Source organism: Oncorhynchus tshawytscha, linkage group LG13 (assembly GCF_018296145.1).
Source record: "Oncorhynchus tshawytscha isolate Ot180627B linkage group LG13, Otsh_v2.0, whole genome shotgun sequence".
NCBI classification, from domain to species: Eukaryota; Metazoa; Chordata; class Actinopteri; order Salmoniformes; family Salmonidae; genus Oncorhynchus; species Oncorhynchus tshawytscha.
Window position 1 is genome coordinate 21,053,511 of NC_056441.1, and position 20,018 is coordinate 21,073,528.

Genomic DNA, 20,018 nt, shown 5'->3' on the forward strand with positions numbered 1-20,018 from the left:
GTGTAGGGTTGGTTCATATAGTAGATAGGGTTAGTACATGCATTATGTGTAGGGTTGGTTCATATAGTAGATAGAGTTAGTACATGCATTATGTGTAGGGTTGGTTCATATAGTAGATAGAGTTAGTACATGCATTATGTGTAGGGTTGGTTCATATAGTAGATAGAGTTAGTACATGCATTATGTGTAGGGTTGGTTCATATAGTAGATAGGGTTAGTACATGCATTATGTGTAGGGTTGGTTCATATAGTAGATAGGGTTAGTACATGCATTATGTGTAGGGTTGGTTCATATAGTAGATAGGGTTAGTACATGCATTATGTGTAGGGTTGGTTCATATAGTAGATAGAGTTAGTACATGCATTATGTGTAGGGTTGGTTCATATAGTAGATAGGGTTAGTACATGTATTATGTGTAGGGTTGGTTCATATAGTAGATAGGGTTAGTACATGCATTATGTGTAGGGTTGGTTCATATAGTAGATAGAGTTAGTACATGTATTATGTGTAGGGTTGGTTCATATAGTAGATAGGGTTAGTACATGCATTATGTGTAGGGTTGGTTCATATAGTAGATAGAGTTAGTACATGTATTATGTGTAGGGTTGGTTCATATAGTAGATAGGGTTAGTACATGCATTATGTGTAGGGTTGGTTCATATAGTAGATAGGGTTAGTACATGCATTATGTGTAGGGTTGGTTCATATAGTAGATAGAGTTAGTACATGCATTATGTGTAGGGTTGGTTCATATAGTAGATAGAGTTAGTACATGCATTATGTGTAGGGTTGGTTCATATAGTAGATAGAGTTAGTACGTTCCACAGTAGTGTTGGTACACATACATTAGTTACATGTAAGGGGTAATCAATGAGGGGCTATGCATTCAATGGAAAAAAATGAACAACCAGCTAGCGGAGTGGAACATACCTTCCACAGAGTTACATTATATACCATGGCTATAAATGAACACATTTGCCGCTAGAAATGTGTTCAGTTGCCGGTAGATATGTGTTCAACATCCACTGAAGTAGCTAGCAAATTTACTAGATAGCTACAGTAGTTGCCGTGGTAACCAAATAAACAGACTTGCTAGTTTAGCTAACCAAACCATCAGTCCTAGCTTGCTGTTATGAAAATCGAATTCAACAATACATACACTGTTTTCAATTCACCCGTGCTTTCAAAAGCAGCTCAAACAAAACATGTAAAAATGAACTATAGTCATTGAATTAGACTGTGCAAATATACTATGCATTATAGGGAAATAATGCACACTCTAGAATGCCCTTCAAGCCAATCAGAAAGCAGTATTCAACCATGCTGATTGACTGAAAGCCGTGGTATATCACTGGTATGACAAAAAAAACACTTTTACTGCTCTAATTACAGTACGCTGGTTACCAGTTTATAATAGCAATAAGGCACCTCAGGGGTTTGTGGTATATGGCCAATACACCACGGCTAATGACTGTATCCAGGCAAATCCGTTTTGCGTCGCGCCTAAGAACAGCCCTTATCCGTGGTATATTGGTCATATATCACCCCCCCTACCTTATTATTTAAATAGGGTTAGTACAGGCCACAGTGGTGTTGGTACACATACATTAGTTACATACCACAATAGGGTTAGTACATGCTATGTACAGTATTGTATGGTATGGAATCCAGGCAGGGATAAAAACAGTAGGCAAATTGCAGCTAAATCCACAGGTGAGCGTGTTTCAGATGCAACAGAGACTGCAGCATTGAGGGTAGTTCTGGCAGACTGACAGACATTCAGGACAGGTACAGACAGGGATTATTCAGAGAAAAATGTCAAACATTTCCTAATTATTTCAGATGTAATGTCACGGATCCCTCTGGAACTTTCATCACGCACACCTGTCCCCTATTCCCACTGATTAGTACTTGTGTAAGTGTGCCCCTTGGTGTCCGTTTTCTGTTGATTATTGTTACAATGTCCGTGGGTGCGTGTGAGCACCCATGCCGCCTGTTTTAGGCTTTCGTGCCCTTGTGGATTGCCAGATGATTACGGGTCTCGTCCCGCGGGTTAATTATTGTGCTCATGTGTTTTTATTCGAGGTACTCCTCGCTCTTTTTTTGGTGTTTCAACCCTGTGTTTTTTTAACGTGTTGGTTTGGTCTTTGTCCCCGTGCCTTTACACGACATGTCGTCATTTGGGGCTTAATTTAAAAAACGATTACTCATTCCTGCGTCTGTCTCCCGAATCTCTTCATACCTACGTGACATGTAATATGCAAATATATGCACATTCCAAGCCAACTTCTAAGTAAGGAAATGTGGCCTATTCAAAGGAACAGGAACATATAAAAACATTTATGTATAATTTAAAACCATTATATTTGTTATTAAAAGGTTTAAGATTAAGAAATGTATTTAGCTGCTTACCTCCCCCTATAAATATGGGTTAGTCCATGAGGACTTCCTCTCCCTTTCCTTCCTGTGTCTGTATGGTCCCCAGAGTCTTCCTTGTTATTCCTCCAGCACACATTGACCTTCAACTCTACCCTGTCATTTTCCCTACAGACATCCCATCCCACCCCACCTCTCTACATTATCCTAGTGCTTACAGTATACAGCTGAGGGTTAGGACTCATTGTCAATTGGGGTGTTTGTGCTAATCGTCAGGTGATGTCATTATGGGTCAAATGTTGTCTTTAAGTTGATCTTAATATGGACACATTCAGTGTTTTTAAATATATGTTTACTAAATTTAACAAAGGTTTAAAAAGTATTTCTAAAAGACATGTATGTCGATGGATGTGGATGCTGTCCTCGAGCTAGGACCTCAACTACCCTGCATTGCTTTTGCTAGTGCAGCAGACATGTGGAAGGTAACGTGTCTACATGCCAGTTTCTCTTGATGTACATGTGACAACGCAATAGAACAGGAGACAATGGAGCACTTATTGAATGACTAGCAGAAGTGGGATGTCTCCCGCTCTCTCTCCCCCCTCTCTAGCTCTCTGTCTCTCTCCCCTTCTCTCTCTCTCTCTGTCTCTCTCTCGCTCTGTCTCTCTCTGTCTCTCTCTGTCTCTCTGTCTCTCTCTGTCTCTCTGTCTCTCTCTCTCTCTCTGTCTCTCTCTGTCTCTCTCCCTCTCTCTGTCTCTCTCTCTCTCTGTCTCTCTCTCTCTCTGTCTCTCTCTCTCTCTCCCTCCCTCTCTCTCTCTCTCTCTCTCTCTCTCTCTCTCTCTCTCTCTTGTCAATCTCTGTCCTCATGCTAGGAAAATAAAAGGTCAGAGAATAAAATCCCAGAGCATTGAGTACTTTATACATTTATCTGGCAGTGACTAATACTATTACAAATGGAGCTATTACTGGATACAATCAAGTACTCTATCAATGAGAAATATTAGGTATCCTTCTATCATGGCCACAGTTCTAATAGAGATGTATTAAGACTATTGTGTTGTAACTGCAGATATACAAGGTAGTATATAAGGTATACAAGGTACAAGGTAAAGATCATCAAGGACATCAACCACCCGAGCCACTGCCTGTTCACCCCGCTGTCATCCAGAAGGCGAGGTCAGTACAGGTGCATCAAAGCTGGGACCGAGAGACTGAAAAACAGCTTCTATCTCAAGGCCATCAGACTGTTAAACAGCCACCACTAACATTGAGTGGCTACTGCCAACACACTGTCAATGACACTGACTCTACTCCAGCCACTTTAATCATGGGAATTGATGGGAAATGATGTAAATATATCACTAGCCACTTTAAACAATGCTACCTTATATAATGTTACTTACCCTACATTGTTCATCTCATATGCATACGTTGATACTGTACTCTATATCATCGACTGCATCCTTATGCAATACATGTATCACTAGCCACTTTAACTATGCCACTTGGTTTACATACTTATCTCATATGTATATACTGTACTCGATATCATCTACTGTATCTTGCCTATGCTGCTCTGTACCATCACTCATTCATATATCCTTATGTACATATTCTTTATCCCCTTATACTGTGTATAAGACAGTAGTTTTTTTGGAATTGTTAGTTAGATTACTTGTTCGTTATTACTGCATTGTCGGAACTAGAAGCACAAGCATTTCGCTACACTCGCATTAACATCTGCTAACCATGTGTATGTGACAAATAAAATTTGATTTGATTTGATTTGATAGTTGTACATGTGGATAATCTGAGAGAGTACAGTACAAGGGTGGGCCTATTTGGTCAAGTCTCTTGTTGCTTAAGAGAAAACAAATAGGAAAAATTCCATTAATTCTGTGCAAGTACAATCATGATGGGTTTTGACCCAGAGCGTTGGACTAGTAACCGGAAGGTTGCAAGTTCAAACCCCCGAGCTGACAAGATACAAATCTGTCATTCTGCCCCTGAACAGGCAGTTAACCCACTGTTCGTAGGCCATCATTGAAAATAAGAATGTGTTCTTAACTGACTTGCCTGGTTAAACAAAGGTAAATTAAAATAAAAAAATAAAATGAACATTTGAACATCTTGGCCATGTTCTGTTATAATCTCCACCCGGCACAGCCAGAAGAGGACTGGCCACCCCTCATAGCCTGGTTCCTCTCTAGGTCTATGACATCTTATTTTGATGGTTATGTTGGCTACATTGAAAATGATATAATTCTTTCTTCTCTGAGTTCTTGTCGAAGCACATACATATGACGTGGAAAGAATCAATTTCATTGACATGTTGAAGGGTTAGTCTAGTGATTCACTAGTTTTGGACTGAATTTGCCTGTCAGTTGTTCGTTTCCCTTTTTCTCAATTCTGTACTGATCACAGTACAAACCCTGAGTTACTACTAAAACTGCCAACTGCTCCATATTTGTATTACACACACACGCACGCACACACACTACGCTATCTCCCACTCTCTGCCTCTCTCGCCTCTCCCTCTCTATCTCACTCTCGAGAGATCTCTGAAGGTGGGGGCATAGAGCAGTACAGCTATTAGCTCCGAGCTGCAGACATCATTCCGAGTAGAGGGCAGACGGTTCCATCGTCAGCGCAGGAACAGGGAGCCCTGGCAACAATAAGAGCCATACTCTTACCAGACCATTACACCTTACAGTAAGTACTAGCTCAATTCATTTTATACTGCCACTGCCCGATACAGTCGCTGTCTGCTTCTACCTTGTTGTCACTACACTGCTGAGCTGTTGCGGTAGAAAAAATGGCTGGAACTGGAACTAGGAAAGGTAGCTACGCGCAAAGAGAGTGCTGGTTTATTTCCAAAAGCTTTGGAAATGTTTACTTCGCACTCTGACCTATTTTTTGTGTGCCCGGAGGATAGAAGGTTGTTTGTGGTTTACAATCATGCACTTGTCATTTCGAAATAAAAATGCAAACTATCTGTTTAGTGCGACATAAGTGAGCGTTGGTTTCGCGGAATTGAAATAGAGCAAGGAGTGTTTTTCACAGGCGGGTTGGTGTGTAGGGCAAGCTCACTAACTGCGCCACTCCACCCAGAAAGATTGTATATTGCATAAAGAATAGTAAGACGCATTTATAGTAGGCTAACCGTCCACTATGAAATGGTTGTGGTACGTGCGTACGTGGCCGTATGTCCACTCCAGCATTTGACAAGGGTTTGATAGCGCGAGACATTTCAGTTTAATTCCATCGCGGAAGTGCTTTTTATTCTTCAAAGACCGTGCAAACCAACGTACCTTAGCCTACTTAATTTAACCGGTACAATTAGAAAAATATATACATCTATATGACATGCCCTTCATTCCGAGGGAGAGTGTAAATGTTACTACGCGGGCTACTGTCGACTTTTCATTGACGCTGGCTGGTTGGTAAAGGACGTTGGGTCGGATGTGTGCGGCTAGTGGTTGCTCGACTGCGCGTGGCGTGATGTCACTCCTAGCTTTGGTGATTATATAACGGGACTGTAGGGATCCCGGGCTGTGATTGCAAGCTATTTATATTCTGTTTACAGTCAGGAATTGCACTATGCATAGTAAGATTTGTAAAGGCTACATAACTGTCCTCTATTATTTAGAGGGGATAGATAGCCTACAACAGCTACATTCCTCAATCACTACACAGTTATAACATGGTGACATTGTGTCCAGTATCTGGAAATGGAAGGTGGCCAGACATAACGTGTGTTACAATGTTTCGACATGTTACATCGGCTCATTAAAACACGTTACAGTCACTTTGCCATCCCATTGAAGGGCACCCTTTCTTTAATATTCACCATGACACAGCACACCATGTCTTGATGCTGTTCCTTTATGTAATCAAAGGTGAGAGTTAGTGGAGAGGTTTTGTATATTACCCACAGTTGAACCTGTACGCTGCAGGCCATGGGACATTGCTTCTTTATTTACCCTTTCTTTTTGGTAGTGTAGTTTGAGTTGGGTTTGGTTTGTGTTGGTTGTCTGGCTGCCCAGTGAGTGTGGAACACTTCAAGGCACCACGTGATTATCCTGTATGGTCGTTCTACCAGTTCAGTTCACCTGATGGTGGTGAATCAGTCTATAGCACGTGTCCATAGAGATATGATATTATTCTATTTCTATAGCACTTGTCACTCTTCTATGTGAATGATGCAGGTCCAGGTAAGAGGTACATTCATTTGTTAAAATCTTTTGAGATGTTTATGAATGCATTATATTATATATACATGTATATCTGAATGGTATTGACTATAGGGCCTGGAGTATTTCCTAACCATGTGACCTGACTAGGAAAACCCCTGGCCTCTAGGTATTTACTACAAGTAGATATCCTGTAGTCATTTGGTCCGGAAAAACTCCTGTCCTTCCAAGCAAAATAACAGAGAGCAGTAGCTCCATCATTTGAAATGAATTGCCTTTCTAAAAACCTTGTAAAATATTTGTTCCAACTGGGAGCTAATGAACGTGACCCTATCCGTTGTGCAGGGAGCTAATCATGTGACAGTGAATTAGGGTGCTGCCATTTCTCCCTGCGCTTCCCTTTGATCCTGTTAGCCACACACACACACACACACACACACACACACACACACACACACACACACACACACACACACACACACACACACGCATGCATGCACACACACTTTACTTACTTTTAAATGCTAATGAGAGACAGTTAGCAGCCAATGTGTCCTAATCACGAGCCATTTTCTCCATCTCAGCTAATTTGTCAGAGTCTCCTGTACGCGCACATTCACACCAGCACAAACACACCTGCTGCTCCTGTCCTGGCTGGCTGAATCTCTGCAGTGCTCTCAGGGCTTCATTTCCTTTTGCAATCTATCTCATGTTCCTTTACATGCTCACACACACACACACACACACACACACACACACACACACACACACACACACACACACACACACACACACACACACACACACACACACACACACATGCATGCACACACACTTTACTTACTTTTAAATGCTAATGAGAGACAGTTAGCAGCCAATGTGTCCTAATCACGAGCCATTTTCTCCATCTCAGCTAATTTGTCAGAGTCTCCTGTACGCGCACATTCACACCAGCACAAACACACCTGCTGCTCCTGTCCTGGCTAGCTGAATCTCTGCAGTGCTCTCAGGGCTTCATTTCCTTTTGCAATATATCTCATGTTCCTTTACATGCTCACACACACACACACACACACACACACACACACACACACACACACACACACACACACACACACACACACACACACACACACACACACACCCTCTCCAGCATACACATTCACAATACTATGCATGCGTTAAAAAAATAGGAAAAACAAGACAAACTGTGGGCCGGGTTTTGAAGTGCCCTACCTTACGGAGGAGTTTCCAGGTATTGGCTAGGTAGGCTATCATGGTTGACTGAGAGAGCGATATAAGGTGGGCCACACCTCTATACCAGCAGGAAGGAACGGGCTGTGTGTGTGTGTGTGCAAAGCAAGGGGATGAACCCAGTCAATGACCAAGGACTGGCATTCTCTTCAAAATGTGTGTGTGTATACACAGAAGACGGGCAGTACCCACACACTACCTGGTTTCAACCATTTGCAGCTAGAACAGGGATAGACAGGCCCATCCAGACCCTAGTACTAGCACACTCCCTCAGAGGTGTGTGTGTGCCACGTTGCTCGGCTACTGGATAGCAAATCAATCAAACATTGTGTTTTGCCCCCCCCCTCTCTCTCCTTCTTCTCTTTTATACTGTAGTTTCTTTCACAATGTACATTCCTTGGTCCTGTGTAGCCTCTTTCTCTGTGGAATCAGATAAAAGGCCTTGGTTGGCTCCGGGTCAGAAGGAGTGCACAATAAAGGGAATTGGGTGCCATTTTTGATGAAGCCCTTGATTCTAACAGTATAGTCCTGGGGATGAAGCCCTTGTTTCTAACAGTATAGTCCTGGGGATGAAGCCCTTGATTCTAACAGTATAGTCCTGGGGATGAAGCCCTTGATTCTAACAGTATAGCCCTGAGGATGAAGCCCTTGATCAGTATAGTCCTGGGGATGAAACCCTTGATTCTAACAGTATAGTACTGGGGATCAAGCCCTTGATTCTAACAGTATAGTCCTGAGGATGAAGCCCTTGATCAGTATAGTCCTGGGGATGAAGCCCTTGATTCTAACAGTATAGTCCTGGGGATGAAGCCCTTGATTCTAACAGTATAGTCCTGAGGATGAAGCCCTTGATCAGTATAGTCCTGGGGATGAAGCCCTTGATTCTAACAGTATAGTCCTGGGGATGAAGCCCTTGATCAGTATAGTCCTGGGGATGAAGCCCTTGATTCTAACAGTATAGTCCTGGGGATGAAGCCCTTGATTCTAACAGTATAGTCCTGGGGATGAAGCCCTTGATTCTAACGGTATAGTCCTGGGGATGAAGCCCTTGATTCTAACAGTATAGTCCTGGGGATGAAGCCCTTGATTCTAAGTCCTGGGGATGAAGCCCTAGAGGCCTGGGGATGAAGCCCTTGATTCTAACAGTATAGTCCTGAGGATGAAGCCCTTGATCAGTATAGTCCTGGGGATGAAGCCCTTGATTTTAACAGTATAGTCCTGGGGATGAAGCCCTTGATTCTAACAGTATAGTCCTGGGATGGAGGCCAGCCCTGGGGGTAGCCATGTCCTTTTTGATACGAAGCCATGAAACCATACCGAGCCTGTACTGTACTTTACTAAGAGGGGGGAGGAGGAGAGAGAGAGGGGAGGAAAGAGGGAGAGAAGGGGATGAGAGAGAGATTGAAGAAAGAGAGTGAGAGAGGGGAGAAAAGAGGGAGAGAAGGGGAGTCCTGGGGAAGAGAGAAAGAGTAAAAGAGAGAGAGAGCGATGCAGTTTTCAGACCTTTTTTGCTTATCCTTTCATCTAGCTATATTCACCGGGCTGTACTTCAGTGGGCACTGCGTTACAGACAGACCAACATGCTTTTTTAATGCAGCAGTTGAGAGCTTTTTTCCATTTTGAAAGCAGATAAAACATTCCTCTCTCTGCTCTCAGCATACAGGCACACACGGACATTAGATTCTTCCCAGGAGGAAAGGTCAGTATCTCCAGTAGGCTTGGCGAGGCAAAGACACACACACACACACACACACACACACACACACACACACACACACACACACACACACACACACACACACACACACACACACACACACACACACACACACACACACACACTCCTTTGAGGTTGCAGTGATGCCTTTATGGGATGAGTGAATTAAAAGCTCTTGTTTTCAGCCAGTAGGACTGGAGGGACATTATGTCCAAGGTAACCAGTCTTATTTTTCTTAAAACTGCATTGTTGGTTAAGGGCTTGTAAGGTCTAAACCGGTTTATTCGGCGCATGGGATTTGATTTGTAGTGCCACGTGAAAATACCTTGCATTCAAACTACAGTAGAATACGGCTATTGATTGTGAACCTGTCCTTCTCCATGTCTTTGTATGGTAACATACCGCAGATCCAGACTGGTAATTCCACTCTTTCATTGATTTAGGTACTGTAGTCTGGTAAGGCTACATTACAACCCGTGTCTTTAAAGCTATCCACCTTGGAAAGCTATCCATAATGCATGTTATACAAAACATCATCTTTGATTATCTGTGATAATTCTGTGTGAGATACATTCTGCATTAGGACCCCTTTCATTCATTGGCTTCACTGATCTGCCTGCCCACACACAAACCTGTCATCAATGGGGTATAGAGAATCAATGGGGTGTAGAGAATCAATGGGCAGAATCCTGAATGGCTCAGCGTTACTGTGAATGGGTTGGCAGGGGAGTGACACTGACTGGGAAGCTGCCTGTGTCACACTGCTGGATCAATGAGCCCCAGCATGCTTCAATGACCCTGTGCAAACTTTGGGGAAACTGTGTTGTAGAGTTCACTGTGAGGAAAGATCCATAATGGCAGTATAGTTTCCTAGAGGGATTGCCCAGGGGAGTGACATACAGGGTATCCTCATCTGGCTTATCAATATAATGGTGAAGCTGTAGTAGGAGCAAAGTCCACTGGAATGGTTGCCATTCGACTCAGCTCACATCTGTTGAGTACTCCACCCATGGGCTGTTAGAAGTGAGTAGGCTACAAATGCGTAGTTAGTTACTCAGTGTTAATAATAGTGACAGCAATACTGTAGCTTACCAGCCGCTGCAACAACCTTGAACATGCCTGGGCTTGGTCCTTTTAGTAACCTCATCTCATAGAATCATTGGCTCCGATATCAAACCATTTCAGGGAGAGAGCAAGAGAGGGAGAGAGAGAGAGGGGGGGGGGTGGGGGTGGAGAGGGGGAGGGAGAGAGCAAAAAAGAGAGAGAGACAGCAGCACCCAGATCTTCTGCACAGATTCTGACAGACCTGGGCCCTGACAGACCTGGGCCCTGACAGACCTGGGCCCTGACAGACCTGGGCCCTGACAGACCTGGGCCCTGACAGACCTGGGCCCTGACAGACCTGGGCCCTGACAGACCTGGGCCCTGACGGACCTGGGCCCTGACAGACCTGGGCCTTGACAGTGAATCTCAGTGAGTCAAAAATAATGGTGTTCCAAAAAAGGTAATTACTTGACACATTGGAAAGAATTTACCAAAAAACAGAGCAAACTAGAATTCTATTTGGCCTTAAACAGAGAGTAAACAGTGGCAGAATACCTGACCACTGTGACTGACCCAAACGTAAGGAAATAGCTGACTATGTACAGACTCAGTGAGCATAGCCTTGCTATTGAGAAAGGCCGCCGAAGGCAGACCTGGCTCTCAAGAGAAGACAGGTTATGTGCACACTGCCCACAAAATTATGTGGAAGCTGAGCTGCACTTTCTAACCTCCTGCCAAATGTATGACCATATTAGAGACACATATTTCCCTCAGATTACACTGACCGACAAAGAATTTTGTTCAACTATTGGGTGAAATACCACAGTGTGTCACGTTCTGACCTTAGTTCTTTATTATGTCTTTGTATTAGTTTGGTCAGGGTGTGAGTTGGGGTGGGTAGTCAATGTTCTTTTTTCTATGTGGTTATATTTCTATGTGTTTGGCCTGGTATGGTTCTCAATCAGAGGCAGGTGTCGTTCTCTATATAGACATAATATGACATTTGAAATGTCTTTATTCTTTTGGAACTTTTGTGAGTATAATGTGTACTCTTAATGTTTTTAATAGTTTTTTAAACTTATGTTTATTATCTATTTCACTTGCTTTGGCAATGTAAACATATGTTTCCCATGCCAATAAAACCCCTTAAATTGTATATGGACATTTAATTGAGAGCAAGAGAGACAGAGGGAGAGAGTGAGAGAGCAAGAGAGAGAGAGAGAGAGAGAGAGAGAGGGAGGGAGGGAGAGAGTGAGAGAGCAAGAGAGAGATGGAGAGGGAGGGAGAGAGAGGGAGGGAGAGAGAGAGAGAGAGGGAGGGAGAGAGAGGGAGGGAGGGAGAAAGCAAGAGAGAGAGAGAGAGAGAGAGAGGGAGGGAGAGAGAGAGAGAGCAAGAGAGAGAGGGAGAGGGAGGGAGAGAGAGGGAGGGAGAGAGTGAGAGAGCAAGAGAGGGAGAGAGAGAGAGAGAGAGAGAGAGGGAGGGAGAGAGAGTTAGAGAGCAAAAGAGAGAGAGAGAGCAACAGACAGAGAGAGCAAGAGAGAGAGAGAGAACGAGAGGGAGAGAGAGCAAGAGAGAAAGAGAGAGCACGAGAGAGAGAGAGCAACAGACAGAGAGAGGGAGAGAGAAAGAGAGAGAGAGTGAGACAGTACCACAGTGTGTGATCTTTAAGTTAAACTACAGACGTGAGCTTTAAATGACATCTGAAATGTAATGTTAATCTGTATCTCTCCCTTTCATCTCTGTACCTTGATTTATATTTGATAATGTTCCCACTGTAGCATGATTAAGTGGGAGATGTTGACAACAGTAGTAACATTAGGCTTCGAGGGGCTATAGCTCCTTTATCTAATAAGTGAGCTACACATGTATACTGTACACACACGCACGCACACACACACGCACGCACGCACGCACGCACGCACGCACGCACGCACGCACACACACACACACACACACACACACACACACACACACACACACACACACACACACACACACACACACACACACACACACACACACACACACACACAGAGAGAGAGAGAGAACAACTGAGAAGTCAGACTGAGCGATCCGACTGCCCTCCTATTTTTAGCCCACTGTCTCGACATCAAAGCCTTGTTTTATGGTTGATCTTCTCCCTTCGAATAGTATTGCTTTGCTTATAGGAACAATGGTCCAGCCTCTTCCTCCTCTCTCTGTCTAATGCTTGTGTAATGGGGCTTAGTCTGACTGTAAAGTGTATTTCACTTTGGGAAAGGAGGTAGTGAGACTGCTCTTTGTTGTTGATATTATGGATTAGGTGTAAAGTCATTAAAGCATGAAGGGAGAGAAGCACACCAGGCTTGAGGCATTTTAGTTTGCATAACGCAATAGAGCTACTTTGTATCTAGTTTTCCCCAATGGTTCATCCTCAGTCAACTAGCTGTAACCTTGCATTAATGTCGATGTTCTGTGACATAATGATATATGACATAAAACACTGGCGCAAGACCGATAGCACATTAGCTTTGGCTGAATTGTCATATTGTAGCCACTGTCGTCTCTGCAAGGTCTTGAACAGGATAAGCAGAAGGTCTCTGGGGCCATTGAGCTGGTGCTCTGGATGCATTGGACAGATAGGTTGGACCCCTAAAGAGCTGCATCCATCATTTCCCCTCCTGTTCTGTCGTTCTGTCCCCCCAACCTGCCGCAACACACACACACACACACACACACACACACACACACACACACACACACACACACACACACACACACACACACACACACACACACACACACACACACACACACACACACACACACACACACACACACACACACACACACACACACACACACACACACACACACACACACACACACACACACACACACTAGTACCGTAGCCTGTCCCCACCAGGATTAGATATCGTAGATATTGTCTTGGATACAGTCTTATCAGGGGCAGGATAACAGGTTGTTTTGTACACTGACTGGCAGACACCTTGTGGGGCTGTGACAACATGGCAAGCACAATAAACAGTCTGGGACATGCAGAGAGAGGGAACGGGGGAGAGGAGGAGGGGAGAAGAAGGGGAAGGGGAGTAGGAGAGGGAGAATGAGAAAAGGGAGAAGAGAGTGTAGGATCAAGAAGAAGACAGAAAGGTGAAAGGAGGAGAAGAGAGTGTAGGATCAAGAAGAAGACAGAAAGGTGAAAGGAGGAGAAGAGAGTGTAGGATCAAGAAGAAGACGGAAAGGTGAAAGGAGGAGAAGAGGAAGAAAGAGAGGAGGGATGTGCAGTGCCTGTGATGTCATCAAGCAGAGGAATGCTTTCTCACAGGGGTGGACCCCCAGAGGGCACATGGACAGGACCAAGTGTTCACGCCCACCTGCCTTCACACACACACCACACACGCAAGCGCACGCACACACAAACACACACACACATACACACACACACAAACAAACGGATGGAAAAGGGTGGCATAGAGAGAGAGCCCTGGCTCCTGTCAAGCGGGTCTGATAGGACATAGGGGGTATCAACAATGATTCCCGCTAGGCAGTGCTCGGAGGATATGCATCGAGAAAGGAATTCAATAACAGGAAAACGGAACTGATACAAACAATCCATGGAATACTGAAACCCACCCTGGCCGACGTTATGTTTGGCCCGATACGAACCCTTCTTCTATCACCTGCTCTTAATGATGTTAGGTGTACTGGACTCCACGGTAGTGTTACTACACGTTGTTGTTGTCGGTTGTCATACTTTTACTGTCTGATGGTGTGTCATATGGAAAGAAGTTTCTGTGCGCCTGTGAGTGTGTGTACATGTGTGCAGGGCTATGTGTGTGTGTGTGTGTAACTTTACCACAGCCACTACTTAAAGCAGTATCAGCCTGTCTGAAGTCATTTCCTTAGGCTGAGGGATGAGGCCTGAGTTCTGAACAGCTAGATGGCTGACTGCCTGGGTTTTTAATTTGGCTGCTGCTGTGTGGTTTTGACAATGGAAGAGTCACTTTGGAAATGACAGGCACTGGCAGTCGGTTTAGTAAAACACTAGTTGTGTAGATAAGACATGAGCTATGGAGAGACTGGCTGTCCCATTTCTGTCTCGTCTCCTGAACTTGCACTCCTCAGGAGTGTTGTCATTGAAACTAGCTATCTAGGAGGGCCAGTTTGGGAGAGTGGCACTCAACTGAGCTATCCAGCGAAAGTCATTTCACTAAAAGATCTCTCAGAGAGCTTCTCTAGTGACCTAATGCTGCAAGACAGGCATACCTCTATATCCCCCTCCCCCCACTAGTCACTCCTCTCTATATCCCCCCACTAGTCGCTCCTCTCTATATCCCCCTTCCCCCGCCCCCACTAGTCACTCCTCTCTATATCCCTCTTCCCCCCCCACTAGTCACTCCTCTCTATATCCCCCCACTAGTCACTCCTCTCTATATCCCCCTCCCCCCACTAGTCACTCCTCTCTATATCCCTCTTCCCCCCCCACTAGTCACTCCTCTCTATATCCCCCCACTAGTCACTCCTCTCTATATCCCCCTCCCCCCCACTAGTCACTCCTCTCTATATCCCCTTTCCCCCGATAGTCACTCCTCTCTATATCCCCCCACTAGTCACTCCTCTCTATATCCCCCTCCCCCACTAGTCACTCCTCTCTATAGCCCCCTCCCCCCCACTAGTCACTCCTCTCTATATCCCCCCCCCCCACTAGTCACTCCTCTCTATATCCCCCTCCCCCCACTAGTCACTCCTCTCTATATCCCCTTTCCCCCCACTAGTCACTCCTCTCTATGCCCCCCCCACTAGTCACTCCTCTCTATATCCCCCTTTCTTCTTTCTCCCCCCCCACTAGTCACTCCTCTCTATATCCCCCTTTCTTATTTCTCCCCCACTAGTCACTCCTCTTTATACCCCCCACTAGTCACTCCTCTCTATATCCCCCTTTCTTCTCCCCCCACTAGTCACTCCTCTCTATATCCCCCTTTCCCCCCACTAGTCACTCCTCTCTATATCCCCTTTCCTCCCCACTAGTCACTCCTCTCTATATCCCCCTTTCTTCTCTCCCCCCACACTAGTCACTCCTCTCTATATCCCCCTTTCTTCTTTCTCCCCCACTAGTCACTCCTCTCTATATCCCCCTTTCTTATTTCTCCCCCACTAGTCACTCCTCTTTATACTGCCCCCACTAGTCACTCTTCTCTTATGTCCCCCTTTCTTCTCCCCCACTAGTCACTCCTCTCTATATCCCCCTTTCTTCCCCCACTAGTCACTCCTCTCTATATCCCCCTTTCTTCTTCCCCCACTTGTCACTCGTCTCTATATCCCCCTTCTCCTCCCCCACTAGTCACTCCTCTCTATATCCCCTTTCTTCTCCCCCACTAGTCACTCCTCTCTATAGCCCCCTTTCTTCTCCCCCGCCACTAGTCACTCCTCTCTATATCCCCTTTCTTCTCCCCCCACTAGTCACTCCTCTCTATATCCCCATGTTTTCTTTCTTCCCCCACTAGTCACTCCTTTTTATATCCCCCTTTCTTCTTTCTTCCCCCCACTAGTCACTCCTCTCTATATCCCCTTTCTTCTCCCCCCCCACTTGTCACTCCTCTCTATATCCCCCTTTCTTCTTTCTTCCCCCACTAGTCACTCCTCTCTATATCCCCCATTCTTCTTTCTTCCTCCCCCCACTAGTCACTCCTCTCTATACCCCCACGAGTCACTCCTCTCTATATCCCCCTTTCCCCCCCTCACTAGTCACTCCTCTCTATATCCCCCTTTCTTTTCTTCCACCCAGTCACTCCACAAGAAGTCTATATCTGGAGGCCCAGCCAAAGGTACAAATATAGGAACTATGAATCACATAGGCATTGTTCAAGATGCATTGGCAATGGTCTGTCTTCACTGTGTTGGCATTGGTCAGTACACTCTTAGAAAAAAAAGTGCTATTTAGAACCTAAAAGGGTTCTTCGCCTGTCCCCATTGGAGAACCCTTTGAAGAACCCTTTTTGGTTCCAGGTAGAACCCTTTTGGGTTGCATGTAGAACCTTTTCCACAGAGGGTTCTACATGGAACCCCAAAGAGTTCTACCTGAAAGCAAAAAGGGTTCTACCTGGAACCTTAAAGAGTTCTCCTATGTGGACAGCCGAAGAACCCTTATGTAATACTTTTTTCTGTGCTGTCTGTCTTCACTGTATTGGCATTGGTCTGTCTTCACTGTACTGGCATTGGTCTGTCTTTACTGTATTGGCATTGGTCTGTCTTCACTGTATTGGCATTGGTCTGTCTTTACTGTATTGGCATTGGTCTGTCTTCACTGTATTGACATTGGTCTGTCTTCACTGTATTGGCATTGGTCTGTCTTCACTGTATTGGCATTGGTCTGTCTTCACTGTATTGTCATTGGTCTGTCTTCACTGTATTGGCATTGGTCTGTCTTCACTGTATTGTCATTGGTCTGTCTTCACTGTATTGTCATTGGTCTGTCTTCACTGTATTGGCATTGGTCTGTCTTCACTGTATTGGCATTGGTCTGTCTTCACTGTATTGGCATTGGTCTGTCTTCACTGTATTGACATTGGTCTGTCTTCACTGTATTGGCATTGGTCTGTCTTCACTGTATTGGCATTGGTCTGTCTTCACTGTATTGGCATTGGTCTGTCTTCACTGTATTGACATTGGTCTGTCTTCACTGTATTGGCATTGGTCTGTCTTCACTGTATTGTCATTGGTCTGTCTTCACTGTATTGGCATTGGTCTGTCTTCACTGTATTGGCATTGGTCTGTCTTCACTGTATTGGCATTGGTCTGTCTTCACTGTATTGGCATTGGTCTGTCTTCACTGTATTGGCATTGGTCTGTCTTCACTGTATTGGCATTGGTCTGTCTTCACTGTATTGGCATTGGTCGTCTGTCTTCACTGTATTGGCATTGGTCTGTCTTCACTGTATTGGCATTGGTCTGTCTTCACTGTATTGTCATTGGTCTGTCTTTACTGTATTGGCATTGGTCTGTCTTCACTGTATTGGCATTGGTCTGTCTTCACTGTATTGACATTGGCCTGTCTTCACTGTATTGGCATTGGTCTGTCTTCACTGTATTGGCATTGGTCTGTCTTCACTGTATTGGCATTGGTCTGTCTTCACTGTATTGGCATTGGTCTGTCTTCACTGTATTGACATTGGCCTGTCTTCACTGTATTGGCATTGGCCTGTCTTTACTGTATTGGCATTGGCCTGTCTTCACTGTATTGACATTGGCCTGTCTTCACTGTATTGGCATTGGTCTGTCTTCACTGTATTGTCATTGGTCTGTCTTCACTGTATTGACATTGGCCTGTCTTCACTATTACTTAGGATGGTGACGCATTACAAGTAACATCAGATGTATTTAAAAGCACTTGAGACTAGTGCTTATTCCACACCATCTATTGTCTAGATCAAGCTCCATGCCTTAATTGCAAATGAATTAGAAATGAGGACACCATCTATCACTAGAGCTGCAGTAAGAAAACACTGGGCAGTGCATACCTCTTTGAGTCTCTTTGTGATTTGGCTTTGTATGTCAAGGCCAGTGATTCAGTCATTCTGTGATGTGGACACTGCCAGTCTGTACTATGAGCCTTATGGAAAGCCCTACTGACTGTTTTTGGTAGTAAAGCTAAAATCAATTGGCTTTGGCCAACAGTCCAAGGGCTGGGCTGGGCGAGGAAGAAAGTCATTGTGGGAGATTATTGGAATACAGGGGTGTATTCAGTGAGGTGAAACGTTCAAAACTTTGCAGAATGCAGATAGAAATGCAGGCCTAATGAATACACCTTTTGCTGTTCTACCTCACAGACAGTCATCTGTTCTAATAATACATTGCTATGAAGGTTCTGTAACGTTCCATCCTGAACTAAACAGACCCCAGCCCAGGTCACTTTTCCAACAGATGCTGCACTAACCCTCACCCTACTTACACTGTCGCCATGACGACGTTAACAACAGTAGAACTGCTCATCAGCCACTCACAGCCAATCACCCTCAAAGCCTTGGCAAAGACTCTAGCAATCTTCTTTTGACTGAAAATCTGTTTTTAATTTTTTCTGTCTTGCTGGTGGTGTCGCAGGCTGTTTAGCTCCGGTGCTCACTGATGTCTGGTAATTCTACATGACATGCCATTAGCTCAGCTAGCAGCTAGCCCTGCTGCCACCTCTCATATGGCTGTGAGCTGGGGAGTGGTGTGTGTGTGTGTGTGTGTGTGGGACTCAGGCTGTCAAGGTACTCTGCTGAAGTATGACTAATCAAGGCTTCGCCAGCCACCACTTGCATTTATTGACTGGGGATTCTCCATTGTATGCACATTTCCCCATTATAGCAAAACTGCAGTATTGAGTCCATTCATATGATTGTACTATAGGATTGGGGGATGTCAACCTTTGTCCTATCGTAATTATGAACTCAGAAAACATTGTGATATACGATGGTGTCGCCCCCTATTTGCCTCATCCTCTTCTCTCAATATTGTTTGTTCAATCTCTCGATCTGTCATGAAGCTGTGATTGAGAATATTATATCAAATCAAATGTATTTATATAGCCCTTCTTACATCAGCTGATATCTCAAAGTGCTGTACAGAAACCCAGCCTAAAACCCCAAACAGCAAGCAATGCAGGTGTAGAACCACGGTGGCTAGGAAAAACTCCCTAGAAAGGCCAAAACCTAGGAAGAAACCTAGAGAGGAACCAGGCTATGAGGGGTGGCCAGTCCTCTTCTGGCTGTGCCGGGTGGAGATTATAACAGAACATGGCCAAGATGTTCAAATGTTCATAAATGACCAGCATGGTCAAATAATAATAATCACAGTAGTTGTCGAGGGTGCAGCAAGTCAGCTTTTCATAGCCGATCATTAAGAGTATCTCTACCGCTCTTGCTGTCTCTAGAGAGTTGAAAACAGTAGGTCTGGGACAGGTAGGTTCCATAGCCGCAGGCAGAACAGTTGGAACTGAAGCAGCAGCACGGCCAGGTGGACTGGGGACAGCAAGGAGTCATCATGCCAGATAGTCCTGAGGCATGGTCCTAGGGCTCAGGTCCTCCGAGAGAGAGAAAGAAAGAGAGAAAGAGAGAAACAGAGAAAGAGAGAAAGAGAGGGAGAGAGAGAAAGAGAGAGAGGGAGGGAGAGAAAGAGAGAAAGAGAGAGAAAGAGATGGAGGGAGAGAGTGAAAGAGAAAGAGAGAGGGAGAGAAAGAGAGGGAGGGAGAGAAAGAGAGAAAGAGAAAGAGAGAGAATGAGAAAGAAAGAGAGGGAGGGAGGGAGAGAGAGAAAGCGAGAGAGTAAGAGAGAAACAGAGAAAGAGAGGGCGGGAGAGAAAGAGAGGGAGAGAGAGAAAGAGAGGGAGAGAGAGAAAAGAGAGAAGAGAGAGGGAGGGAGGGAGAAAGAGAGGGAGGGAGAGAAAAAGAGAGAAA

At 44.8% G+C, this 20,018-nt stretch overlaps 1 protein-coding gene across 2 annotated transcripts in view; it reads left to right on the top strand.

Annotated features, from left to right (window-relative positions):
- The first annotated feature begins 4,932 nt into the window (after positions 1-4,932).
- The window catches only part of atxn1a (ataxin 1a), a 201,439-nt gene continuing 186,353 nt past the window's right edge, over positions 4,933-20,018 (top strand). For both annotated transcript variants that reach the window (XR_006078577.1, XM_042295318.1), the window contains exon 1: positions 4,933-5,089. The gene's annotated coding sequence lies outside the window, so the exon portion shown is untranslated. The remainder of the gene's footprint in view (positions 5,090-20,018) is intronic.